Consider the following 12,504-nt stretch of genomic DNA (forward strand, 5'->3'; position numbering starts at 1 on the left):
TCGGATGTGACTGAGTGACTTCACTTTCACGCATTGGAGAAGGAAATGGCAACCTACTCCAGTGTTCTTGCCTGGAGAATCCCAGCGACAGGGGAGCCTGGTGGGCTGCTGTCTATGGGGTTGCATAGAGTCGGACACGACTGAAGCAACTTAGCAGCACACAACAGCCAGGACATACAGAAGTGAATAGAGTAGCCTTCCTTTAAAGAGCATTTATATGGTACAAAAATTACCTTTCACAATTTTGTAACAGATTAATTTAAATCACAATGCTTCACTATGAGATAAAAATACACTTCCATAGTAGGCTGTAATAATAAATTTAAACAAACACATAATTACAGAATAACTAACATAAGGAGATACTGTGGTGAAAACAGAAATAATGTAGGTCCACATGAGCATTACAAAGTATTGGGGTAGCATACTATAGAAACATGATTAAATTAAATGTGTAAATCTTAATATATATATGTGTGTGTGCATGTATATATAGTCCTCTGTTTCTGGCAATATGGCAAACAGGACACCCTAGTATTTCCTTGTGCAAAATTACTAGGTCTAGATAAATTTTATATCTTAAATATATTGCTGGGATTATAATCAAGAGGGAACATCTCAAGGATATCCTGTAAAAACAGATTCAACTATGTACCCACAAAATATCTAGGAGCAAGAAAAAGAAATATAGTTGCTGTGAGGGAAACTGCTCTTGATATGCAGTAATCTGCATTAGATAATATGTCTTGGACAAGATGATAGAAAAATCTTGTTAAGTCAGACTAAGATGACTATAGATAAAAAGTCAAGAAAATATAAGAAGTCACCAGACATATGAGCTAGAGTTAGCAAAAGCAGAAATACAAACACATATATTCCTCCACTTCAATTTGATATTAATATGATTAAATTCACAATATAGAATTGAAATTATATAATGTTAAAAAAATTTATTGGCAGTTAAGGCAATAGGAAATTTTTAGGCAGACTAAATTTTTAAAAAGCATATATATATTATATATTCAAAATATATGATGGAAATATATAATAAATTAGACAAAACTCAAAAGAGAATTAGAGAACTGAAAGAGATATCTGAAGAACTTATTAATAGAATATGTATATTAGCAACGAAGTGGGCAGTGAAATAAAAAAATAATACTGTTGTGTACAATACTTAAGATCACACATTCATCTCAAGTTTGTGTAGAATACTTGTATAAAATGACTATGTATCAGTCCTCAACTTTTGAAATTGAAAAAAAAAAACCACAAAAATACAAAATGCAATTGAATTGGAAGTTATTAAAATATAAATTTAAAAATCTCCACACATTTTGTAATATATTTTCTGGTACTTCACATGCAAAAATAAGACCATAAGACTAAAATATTTTGATACAAGGATATAGAGCCAATAAAGAAAAAATCGACTATTTTTAGATACTAACACTGAACATTTGTAAAATGAAACAGGAATCAAAATCATTTATGATAGCATCACAGCAAGTATTTTCTAAGAAATATTTAGGACTGCATTCAACATAAGTGCTTAGTAACAAATTATTATGTAATTGCTGTATATGAATTTGGGAAATTGAGCAAAAGAGATATTAATGGAACTTTATAGCATTAAACATATGAATTAGAAGATAAGTAAAGTAAATGAAAATTAAATGAGCTAACATTCTATTTGAGTAGTGAGGAAAATAAAAACACAGAAAAATAAACTTATAACTCTAAGAATAAGTAAGGTAAAATAAAGATAACACTAGAAAGTAAAACAGATAAAAGCATAGAGGATCAAAAACAAGCAAGTGTGTACTTATATGAGTCTAGTAAAATAGGTAAACTACAACATAAAGGAAGAAAAAAAGGCAAAAATAATCTTAAGATCTCAAAATGGGAATGTATTATAATAATTGCAGTAAAGAATATTATTAGTAAATTTATTCTGAACACATATATAAAATGGATAAATACATAAGATACTAAAATTTACTAAAGCTAATCTATTCTTTAAAAATACCCACAACCCTCTTACAACTAGTTAAGAAAGAGAACTAGTAATTTAAAAGACCAAGGAATGATGCTAAAGCTGAAACTCCAGTACTTTGGCCACCTCATGTGAAGAGTTGACTCATTGGAAAAGACTCTGATGCTGGGAAGGATTGGGGGCAGGAGGAGAAGGGGATGACAGAGAATGAGATGGCTGGATGGCATCATTGACTCGGTGGATGTGAGTCTGAGTGAACTCCAGGAGTTGGTGATGGACAGGGAGGCCTGGCGTGCTGTGATTCATGGGGTCGCAAAGAGTCAGACATGACTGAGCAACTGAACTGAACTGATGGGAAAAACTCAGATTCAAATGATTTCATAGACAAATTCTAGACAATTTCAATAAACAGGTAAGTTCAGTTATATGCAACAAATAAGTTAGATTACTTCACAATCATTTCCATTAAAGTAGTATAACCTTAATTCTAAATCCAGACAATGAGTGTGTGAGAAAACTAAGCCAGAGTCCAATCTTGCTGTGAATATAGATCAAAAGTCATGTACTCAGAAGCCACATCCTATGGTGTAAAAAGGTTTCAACCATGAGCAAGTGATTTACCTCAGAATTTAAAGGTTGGCTTAACATTAGAAAAATCAATGATAATTTACCACATAAAATGATTAAAAGAGAAGAAATAATATGATAACTACCAAAGGATAAATTTTTTAAAGCAGAAATTGTGTTCTATAATATTCAACTATTTATCATTAAATCTGTTAGCAAAGTAATTCATTAGAGACAGCTATCAAAAATCATAGTAAATGCTATTCAATTGAAAATATTTGAAGCACTTCCTCTAAAGTAAGATCACTTCTATCACCACTTTTATTCAACTATGGACAAAATGTCTTAGCCAGCACAGAAAAAAGAAAATAGAGAAAACATAAAATAAACAAAGGCAAATGGCTAGAAAAATAAGAAACAATAAATGCTATGCTTGTGCTATGATACACAACCCAGTAGAGTAATCAAAATAGCATGGTATTGGCATAAATACAGACACATGGATCAATGGAATACAGAGCCCAGACATAAACTCACACACTTATGGTCAGTTAATCTCTGACAAATGAGGCAAGAATACACAATAGAGAAAAGACAGTCTCTTCAGCAAGTGGTGCTGGGAAAGCTGGACAGCTGCATGTAAATCAATGAAGTTAGAACACACTCTCATATCTTGCACAAAAATAAACTCAAAATGCCTTAAAGACTTAAACATAAGACATGACATCATTAAACTCCTAGAAGAGATCATAGGCAAAACATTCTGACATAAATTATACTGTCAGTCTCCCAAGGCAATATAAATAAAAACAAAAATAAACAAATTGGATATGATTAAACTTTGCTTTTGCACAGTGAAGGAAGCCATAAACAAAATGAAATGAAGTGGACAATCAATGGAAATGCAGAAAATATTTGCAAATGATGTGACTGATAAGGGCTCAATTTCCAAAATATACAAACAGCTCATACAACTCAACAAAAAAGGAACTAACAACCCAATTGAAAAATGTAAAGAAGACCTAAAAAGACAATTCTCCAAAGATGACATACATATGGTCAGTAGGCATATGAAGAAATGTTCAACATTGCTAATTATTAGAGAAATGCAAATCAAAACTTTAATGAGGTATCACCTCACACCAGTCAGAATGGCCGTCATCAAGAAATCTACAAATGCTGGAGAAGGTGTGCAGAAAAGGGAGTTCTTCTTGGTGGGAATGTAAACTGGCACAGCTATTATGGAGAACAGTATGGGGGAGCCACCATTTTATCCAGCAATCCCACTCCTGGGCATACATCCAGAGAAAACTATATAATTAAAAAAAAAAAATACATGCACCCCTATATTCATAGAAGCACTATTCTCAATAGCCAAGACTTGGAAACAACTCATATGTCCATCAACAAATGAATGGATAAAGATGTGACCCATATATACAATGGAATACTATATATAATGGAATACTACCCAGCCATAAAAAGGAACAAAATAATCCCAACTGCAGCAACATGGATGCAACTAGAGATTATCACACTAAGAAAAGCCAGTAAGAAAAAGACAAATACCATGCAATACCACTTATATATGGCACAAGTTAACTTATCTATGAAACAAAAAACAGATGCACAGACATAGAAAAAAGACTGGTTGCCAAGGGGGAGCTAGGTGTGGGAGATACATGGACTGGGAATTTGAGGTTAGCCGTTGCAAACCATTACATATAGAACAGATAAACAATAAGGTCCTACTGTATAGCACAGGGAACTATATTCAGTATCCTGGGATAAACCATAATGAAAAGAAATATAAAAAATAATGCATATATGTGTATAACTGAGTCACTATGTTGTGGAGCAGAGATTAACACAACATTGTAAAGCAACTGCTGCTGCTGCTAAGTCACTTCAGTCGTGTCTGACTCTGTGCGACCCCATAGATGGCAGCCTACCAGGCTCCCCTGTCCCTGGGGTTCTCCAGGCAAGATCACTGGAGTGGGTTGCCATTTCCTTCTCCAATGCATGAGAGTGAAAAGTGAAAGTGAAGTCGCTCAGTCGTGTCCAACTCTTAGCGACCCCATGGACTGCAGCCCGCCAGGCTCCTCCATCCATGGGATTTTCCAGGCAAGAGTACTGGAGTGGGATGCCATTGCCTTCTCCATGTAAAGCAACTATACTTCAATTAAAAATACTTTAAAAAATAAAACAGTATATTTCCAAGTAAAATATATACTTATTTTTAATCCATCTAATATATTGTAATGTTTTTATCACATTTATTATAAACTTTTGCCTTTTGAGTCATGAGAGGCCAACTCCCAGCTTGTCCATTACTGGGGTTCAGCCCCAGTTGGATCCAGGGATTCCCTCAGGATGACGGCGTCGGCGATTAGAATAGCAAAACAAAGATTTTAGAGGCTCATTATAACTGGTTTACGTGAAAAACCAATATAACCTGTGACATCAGGTTTGCTCTGACCGTGGAGGCCGCAGGCGCTCTCTCAAATCGCTGAAGGTGCCCCACCTTGGGCACCTTCTCGAGTGGGTCTTAGAAGCCCAGGCAAGTAAGTGGTCTCAGAGGACCTCCGCGCTCCAATTATTTTGGCCTGAAGGAAGATCAGAAGAGAAAAGGAGGAAAAGGAAATAAGAAAGAACGACACGGGGAGACCAAGCTTTGAGCAAGGCCTGTAGCTTTATTTTCAAAGGGAGCTTATATACCTTAAGTTGTGCATAGAGGATAAAAGGGGGTGTGAAATCATGCAAAGTCAGCAGTTTTTGATCCTTATCGAGACCAGGCTTTCTTTTCTGCAAACTTATCATATACAAATGGTTTAGGTGATTTACATCATCTTCTGGCCAGAAGGCCTGTTAACATTTTATGACTCTGATAAAGGTTTGTCAACCATAAGACTTATTTTCTCTAAGAGTAATTATTTTAAAGTTTGGCACCATCCTCCGAAGGTGTTAGATAAAGTTGCATTCCTATAGGGCAGAGGTGCAATGGGTTTACAACAAGGAAAGAATTTATTACCTTAAGGGTCTAAAGTTGTTAGCACCAAGGCCACTACTTATTTTTTCTATGTACCAACTATATTAATTAATACACTTTGAAGGATACAATACAGGGGATGTGGAAACTTGGCAGCAAGCATTGGCTCAACAATGAAATCTTCTACTAGTTCTAACAATTTCTAACTCTCCAAGAGGTTCTATACTATTTAAATATCTTAAGCTTCCCATGCCTCTCATGGTTGGGAGACCATAAACAATCGTATGTGTAGCTGTAGGAGTCTGGGTAAATCTCTCAGGCAAGTTAGAGAGCCATCTGAGGGGTTTGGATTGAAACACTCCTATTATGCCCAGGAGGCTAATTAGCTAGAGCTCTAAGTTGATTTCCTTCAGAGAAAAGGTGGTCAGGGATAGCCCCCCGTGACTGTCAGAGGAGTTGGTGAAAGTCATGAAGCAGTAAAACAGACAGACTCTGGTTTTGGGGTAGATGCTCAGGCAGGTCCGGGGCGGGGGCCTCTCGAGTCCTGACTCGCCTTTGCATATCAGGCCTCTCCGCATGACCTTTGCCATGGGTGGGAACTCCCATGCTGGCTCCCAGCAGTTCATTACTAGTTGAGGCCAAGTAACTCAATTATTCTAAATTTTTGTTTCCTCATCTCTAAAGTTGAGATAATGACTCTTATTTCACAAGGTTCTATTAGCTAAATATTACTTGAAATCAGGGCTCTCCAACTTTCTGGATCTAGTGCCTGATGATATGAGGTGGAGTTGATGTAACAACAGACATAAAGTGCACAATAAATATAATGCCCTTGAATCATTCTGAAACTATCCCCCCTCCCCCCTGCCACCCAGTCCATGAGAAAATAATCTTCCACAAAACTGGTGTTTAGTGCCTAAAAAGTTGGGGACCGCTGCTATAAAGTCTAAAACAGTTTATTAGCACTTTGCAAAACTGTGCTGGCATGACTGACATGTTTCTCTTGTTTTCATTTGATTTTTTTCTCTAATGAAACTACCATATAAATACCGTGAACTAAAGAAAGACAAACCGTATGTTTGCTTAGCTTCCATATCTCTTAAGGTCCGGATGAAAGCACGAAAAGAAAACATAAATGGAAGCAGAAAAATCACAACATGGTTGGAAAACATGAAACAGAAAAACTACAGTACAAAATACTGAGAAACAGACTTAGGGAGAAAGAAAAAAACAGAGGAAACACCCAAGAGAGCAGAGGAAAGCATGGCTTTTCCTCAAAGAGCTGGGCACAAACTGAAGCAGAGACACCACCAATATAATATGCAGGTGTGGACCTCGGGCCCATGGACAGGTAAGCTACTTAACAACCTTTATCCATGGCAGTTGGCCACCTGGGTGTTGCCTTTCCCCATTCCTCAGGCCCATCAGTAGGTTACCTACTAACAGCAGGTCATGTGGGTACTGCCTCTCCCTATTCTGTAGAGAAAAGCTTTTTAAAATAAAACTTGAGAACCAAACTCAAAAGAAAGTGATTGGTTTGTCTAAGTAACAAACTAGTGTGGGCTGTCAAGCCCAAGATAAAAGAGCAAAGCTTAAGGAAACTCTGAATTTTATTATCAGATGCTGAAAAAATTAATACGCTTGGAACAAAAATGTCAAAGGCAGCTTTACCCAGGAATAAAGTCAAGTATTTTCCCTGGAGATTAGGAAAGCTTTTGCCAGTTGTGGGGGTCCACAGCCTGGCTCCCCCTGTGTTTTACTCACACCCAGACCAACTCCCAAATAATACCCGTTTGGTCCTTTCATTTAAAGGAACAGACTGTTACGAAAAGAGATCTACAGCAGTAAAAGAAAACCACCCTAGACAGCTGTATTCATCAACCTAATTCTTCCTGGTAACTTGTTACTTGGTGGGGTAATCACGAAGTTTTTGAGGAAAATAAATAGAATATGTTCAAAACAAAACAATAGGTCTAATATGGAGACACTTATACTAAACTATACTAAGTCGATTCAGTCATGCCCGACTCTTTGTGACCCTAGGGACCATAGCCCACTAAGCTCCTCTGTCCATGAGATTCTCCAGGCAAGAATACTGGAGGGGGTTACCATATCCTCCTCCAGGGGATCTTTCCAACCCAGGGATCAAACCTGCATCTCTTCCATCTCCTGCATTAGCAGGCAGGTTCTTTATCACCAGCACCACCTGGGAAGCCTATACTAAGCCACATGTAACCATCCTAGAGTTAAATATTAGTTTCAGCTCTCCAGGAAATGGAATCTTAAACCCGATTCTTAAATCAAGAACCACCTGATCAGTATTGATTAGGTAATCTGTCTGAGACACCCTTGCAATCCCCTAAAGGGCAGTATCCAACCTACTTTTTTTGCGTACTATAATGTCTTTGTTCCCACTCTCCTCTGCCTGCAGAAACTCATTTTGTTCAGCTCTTCAGAGCTCTTTTCTATCTGTTAGATTGTATGCTGCCTGACTCAGATGGATTTTTGCTCAAATAAATTGCTTAAAATAAAATAGGGGGAAAAAAGTCAGACTTTTGAAATGAAATGCTCTGAGGAGAGTAACAGTAGTTGCTCACCATGTTACTTGTGATGTAGCATGTGTCTTTTCACTTGAATAATAATTTATAATAATTTTTTATAAATAACTGACAGAAAATAGAGAATAGAAAAATTCCACCCTCTTCATTAAGGCCAAAGCCTTGATAGAATTCTGTTGCCAAAATAAATGGATATTTCAGAATCAAGATCATGTACTACAAGTTTCATTTGTAAGAAACTTGGCTATAATATAAATCCTAGCATGTCATGGAATTTTGCTAACTTCTCCATGTCCATTAACTATACAGATTATTGTATTATAACATATGATCCCATATTTGCTGGTATGTGCTATAAAGACTTTTATATTAAGCGGTCCCATTGATTAACATCGACGGGGGAGAAAAAGGTATTCCACTGGACAGATTCCATCTTTTGAAGCCTTGAGTTCTTGGCCCAAATTTCAGTTTCAAATGTAGACTATAATTTATTTAGACTTGGCTTTTGTTCTTTCTCACCCCCAACCTTAAAAACTACAGGGTAATATCAGGCATTTGAATTTATTAGCATTCATCAAAGAGTATTTTTGGCAGTACTGTATCACAAAGCCTGACATTGGCATATATAAAACAATACATGTGCAAGCCTACAAAAAAAGGACATTTGAAGGGAATGTCCATTATATAACTTAAGCTGTTTTTGCTGGATCAAATAAAATTATAAAGGCGCCATGCATAGTACTGTTGCTGAAGGCCATCATAAACCCTTGTTTTCATGGGGTTAAATGGTCTTTTTGCCATGAAAATTTTTTTGTTTTGTTTTTAAGTTGCCAAAGTACTGTGGCAGCCTGTGAAAGGAGAGACTTTATTATTTTTTTTCCAATTAAAACAAAAGAGTACATACAAAGTAAGTCCTTTAAAGGCGGATGAAGTCAAAATTTAAATGCTTTGATGACTATTCTGGAACTGTGTCATTTTTATTCATGTAGTAAATGTGTATTATGTGATTATAGTTGTCTCCAGTCAATGTGTTTTAAAAGCAAGGAGACATATCTATTATACCAATTTATTTTTCAAGTATCTTGTTAAAAGTTAATATGCAAATAGCCAGGCATGATAAAACAAATCGGTAAGCATCCTATCACTCATCCATTGCTTAGGATTCAAAATCATAAGATTCTATTCTTTTCTGTATAGAAAACTGACTTCAAAAACCATCTAACTTGCTAACTTTATTATGTGTTTGAGGCTTTAAGAAAACAAAAATTCAGAGAAATTCAAATTTTGAGTCACACCTGGATTCCTTTCCATAGGAAACATATGCAACTTCAGAAATTTTCTGACATTTTACTAAACCTTTCAGATATAAAAATCAGAGTCAGATATTTAACTAGAGAGAGGTTTTCTCTTTAGTTATGAGTCAAGACAACATATACATGACATCAAAACAAAGTGACTGTAATAAATTAAATCAGCAGGTTGTACCATCTCTGATCAACTTCTTGGACTCTGTTATGCTAGTATAAATTGCCAAATAGATTGATGTTCTTTCATGAATCTCTTATAAAATTGTGGTTATGTCCTTTCACATCAGAGGGCATATGAAGTCAGTTTATCCTATTATTGTTGTTAGTAAGTTGAATCATTTGGCTCAGGTAATCCACAAAATTTCTCCACTCACTAATTCTTTTTTCTTTTTGTATAGCAAGTAATCTGTGGGGTTATACAGATTACAGTATTGTTTGAATATTCTGTTCTCCAATAGTCTTTTACCAACAGTTTTGGGATCCATTGATTTACCAAAAATTTTGGCATCCATTGGCAATTTTCAGTTACAGTAATCAATTCTCTATTTGTGGTACGGTGATGATTTTTGATATCTATTATTTCTTCTACATATATGAGTAGGTAGTATTCTGTTAGGAAAGCTCCCACCTCAAGTCATACATTTTAATGATTTTAGTGTCAGTACAGGTCAGGAAACCACAGTTAGAACTTGAAATGGAACAACAGACTGCTTCCAAATAGGAAAAGGAGTATGTCAAGGCTGTATATTGTCACCCTGCATATTTAACTTATATGCAGAGCACATCATGAGAAATGCTGGGCTGGAAGAAGCAGAAGCTGGAATCAAGATTACCTGGAGAAATATCAATAAACTCAGATACACAAATGACACCACCCTTATGGCAGAAAATGAAGAGGAACTAAAGAGCCTATTGATGAAAGTGAAAGAGGAGAGTGAAAAAGTTGGCTTAAAACTCAACATTCAGAAAACTAAGATCATGGCATCCAGTCCCATCAGTTCAGTTCAGTTCAGTTCAGTCACTCAGTCGTGTCCAACTCTTTGCGACCCCATGAATCGCAGCACGCCAGGCCTCCCTGTCCGTCACCAGCCCCCCGGAGTTCACTCAGACTCACGTCCATCCAGTCAGTGATGCCATCCAGCCATCTCATCCTCTGTCGTCCCCTTCTCCTCCTGCCCCCAATCCCTCCCAGCATCAATTTTTTCCAATGAGTCAACTCTTCGCATGAGGTGGCCAAAGTACTGGAGTTTCAGCTTTAGCATCATTCCTTCCAAAGAAATCCCAGGGCTGATCTCCTTCAGAATGGACTGGTTGGATTTCCTTGCAGTCCAAGGGACTCTCAAGAGTCTTCTCCAACACCACAGTTCAAAAGCATCAATTCTTTGGTGCTCAGCCTTCTTCATAGTCCAACTCTCATGCCCATACATGACCACAGGAAAAACCATAGCCTTAACTAGATGAACCTTTGTTGGCAAAGTAATGTCTCTGCTTTTGAATATGCTATCCAGGTTGGTCATAACTTTCCTTCCAAGGAATAAGTGTCTTTTAATTTCATGGTTGCAGTCACCATCTGCAGTGATTTTAGAGCCCCCCAAAATAAAGTCTGACACCGTTTCCACTGTTTCCCCATCTATTTGCCATGAAAATAGATGGAGAAACAGTGGCTGACTTTATTTTTTTGGGCTCCAAAATCACTGCAGATGGTGACTGCAGCCATGAAATTAAAAGACGCTTACTCCTTGGAAGGAAAGTTATGACCAACCTAGACAGCATATGAAAAAGCAGAGACATTACTTTGTCAACAAAGGTCCATCTAGTCAAGGCTACGGTTTTTCCAGTAGTCATGTATGGATGTGAGAGGTGGACTATACAGAAAGCTAAGCGCTGAAGAATTGATGCTTTTGAACTGTGGTGTTGGAGAAGACTCTTGAGAGTCCCTTGGACTGCAAGGAGATCCAACCAATCCATCCTAAAGGAGATCAGTCCTGGGTGTTCATTGGAAGGAGTGATGTCGAAGCTGAAACTCCAATACTTTGGCCACCTGATGCGAAGAGCTGACTCATTTGAAAAGACCCTGATGGTGGGAAAGATTGAGGGCAGAAGAAGGCGACGACTAAAAATGAGTTGGCTGGATGGCATCACTGACTCAATGTACATGGGTTTGGGTGGACTCTTGGAGTTGGTGATGGACAGGGAAGCCCGGCGTGCTGCAGTTCATGGGGTCTCAACGAGTCGGACGCAACTGAGTGACTGAACTGAACTGAAGGGCTCATAGATCCTTTGCTAAACCAACATATTATAATCAATTTCTGGAAATATTTATTTTATGACCAGTTTTCTTAATAAAACAACGAAAGAAAGTCCTTTCTAGATGACTTCTATGTCTTTTAACATCATTAACTGCTTTTTGAACACTTCTTCAGTTTCTAACATGAAAGAAATGACAATTGTTTTTTTTAAATGACATACTTGTGTTGTTTTTTTTTTTCCACTGTGCAACCCTCTTCAGTGCCTGCAGCCTACTGCCAGAGGCCAGGCAATGGTTCGGGGCCGGATTTACTCTGGCATGGGACACTATGAGAGGCCCAGGGGGACGAGCCTGCCATAAGTCCAAACCCATGCATTCAAATGACATACTTTTGGATTCTTGACTGAAGAAGGAGAAGAAGGGGGAGGGGTAAAAGAAGAGGGAGGAGGAGGAGAACAAAGCTGAAAAAAGTATTATTGGACAATTGGGAAATTTTTAATGTTGACCATACATTAGAAATGAGTATGCATTAATGTAACTTTCCTTAGTGTGAAAATTTCATATAGAAAAATACTATTATTCTTAAGAGATGTATGCTTGAATACTGAAGGATAAAATAGCTACATGTCTTTAATTTTCAAATGTTTCAACAAATGTTATAAAATGTTAACAGTTGGTGAACCTATGAAAAGAGTACTATTCTGGAGTTGGAAATATTTCCATATTAAAGTTGAGGTAAAAAAGAATAAAAATTATATTTAGATAATCCCTAGTGGGAATAAAAGCATAAATTTACCAAGCAAATGCAAAATAGTGGGTCGCTTTAACATTTTTTTTTT

The 12,504-nt window shown here is 37.0% G+C and overlaps 1 non-coding gene across 1 annotated transcript; it reads right to left on the minus strand.

Moving 5' to 3' along the window:
* Positions 1-11,906: 11,906 nt before the first annotated feature.
* Positions 11,907-12,039, minus strand: LOC112583102. Its single transcript, XR_003107449.1, has one exon. It is a non-coding gene; the product is annotated as a small nucleolar RNA SNORA42/SNORA80 family (small nucleolar RNA).
* Positions 12,040-12,504: the final 465 nt, after the last annotated feature.

Source organism: Bubalus bubalis, chromosome 2 (assembly GCF_019923935.1).
Source record: "Bubalus bubalis isolate 160015118507 breed Murrah chromosome 2, NDDB_SH_1, whole genome shotgun sequence".
Lineage (NCBI taxonomy): Eukaryota > Metazoa > Chordata > Mammalia > Artiodactyla > Bovidae > Bubalus > Bubalus bubalis.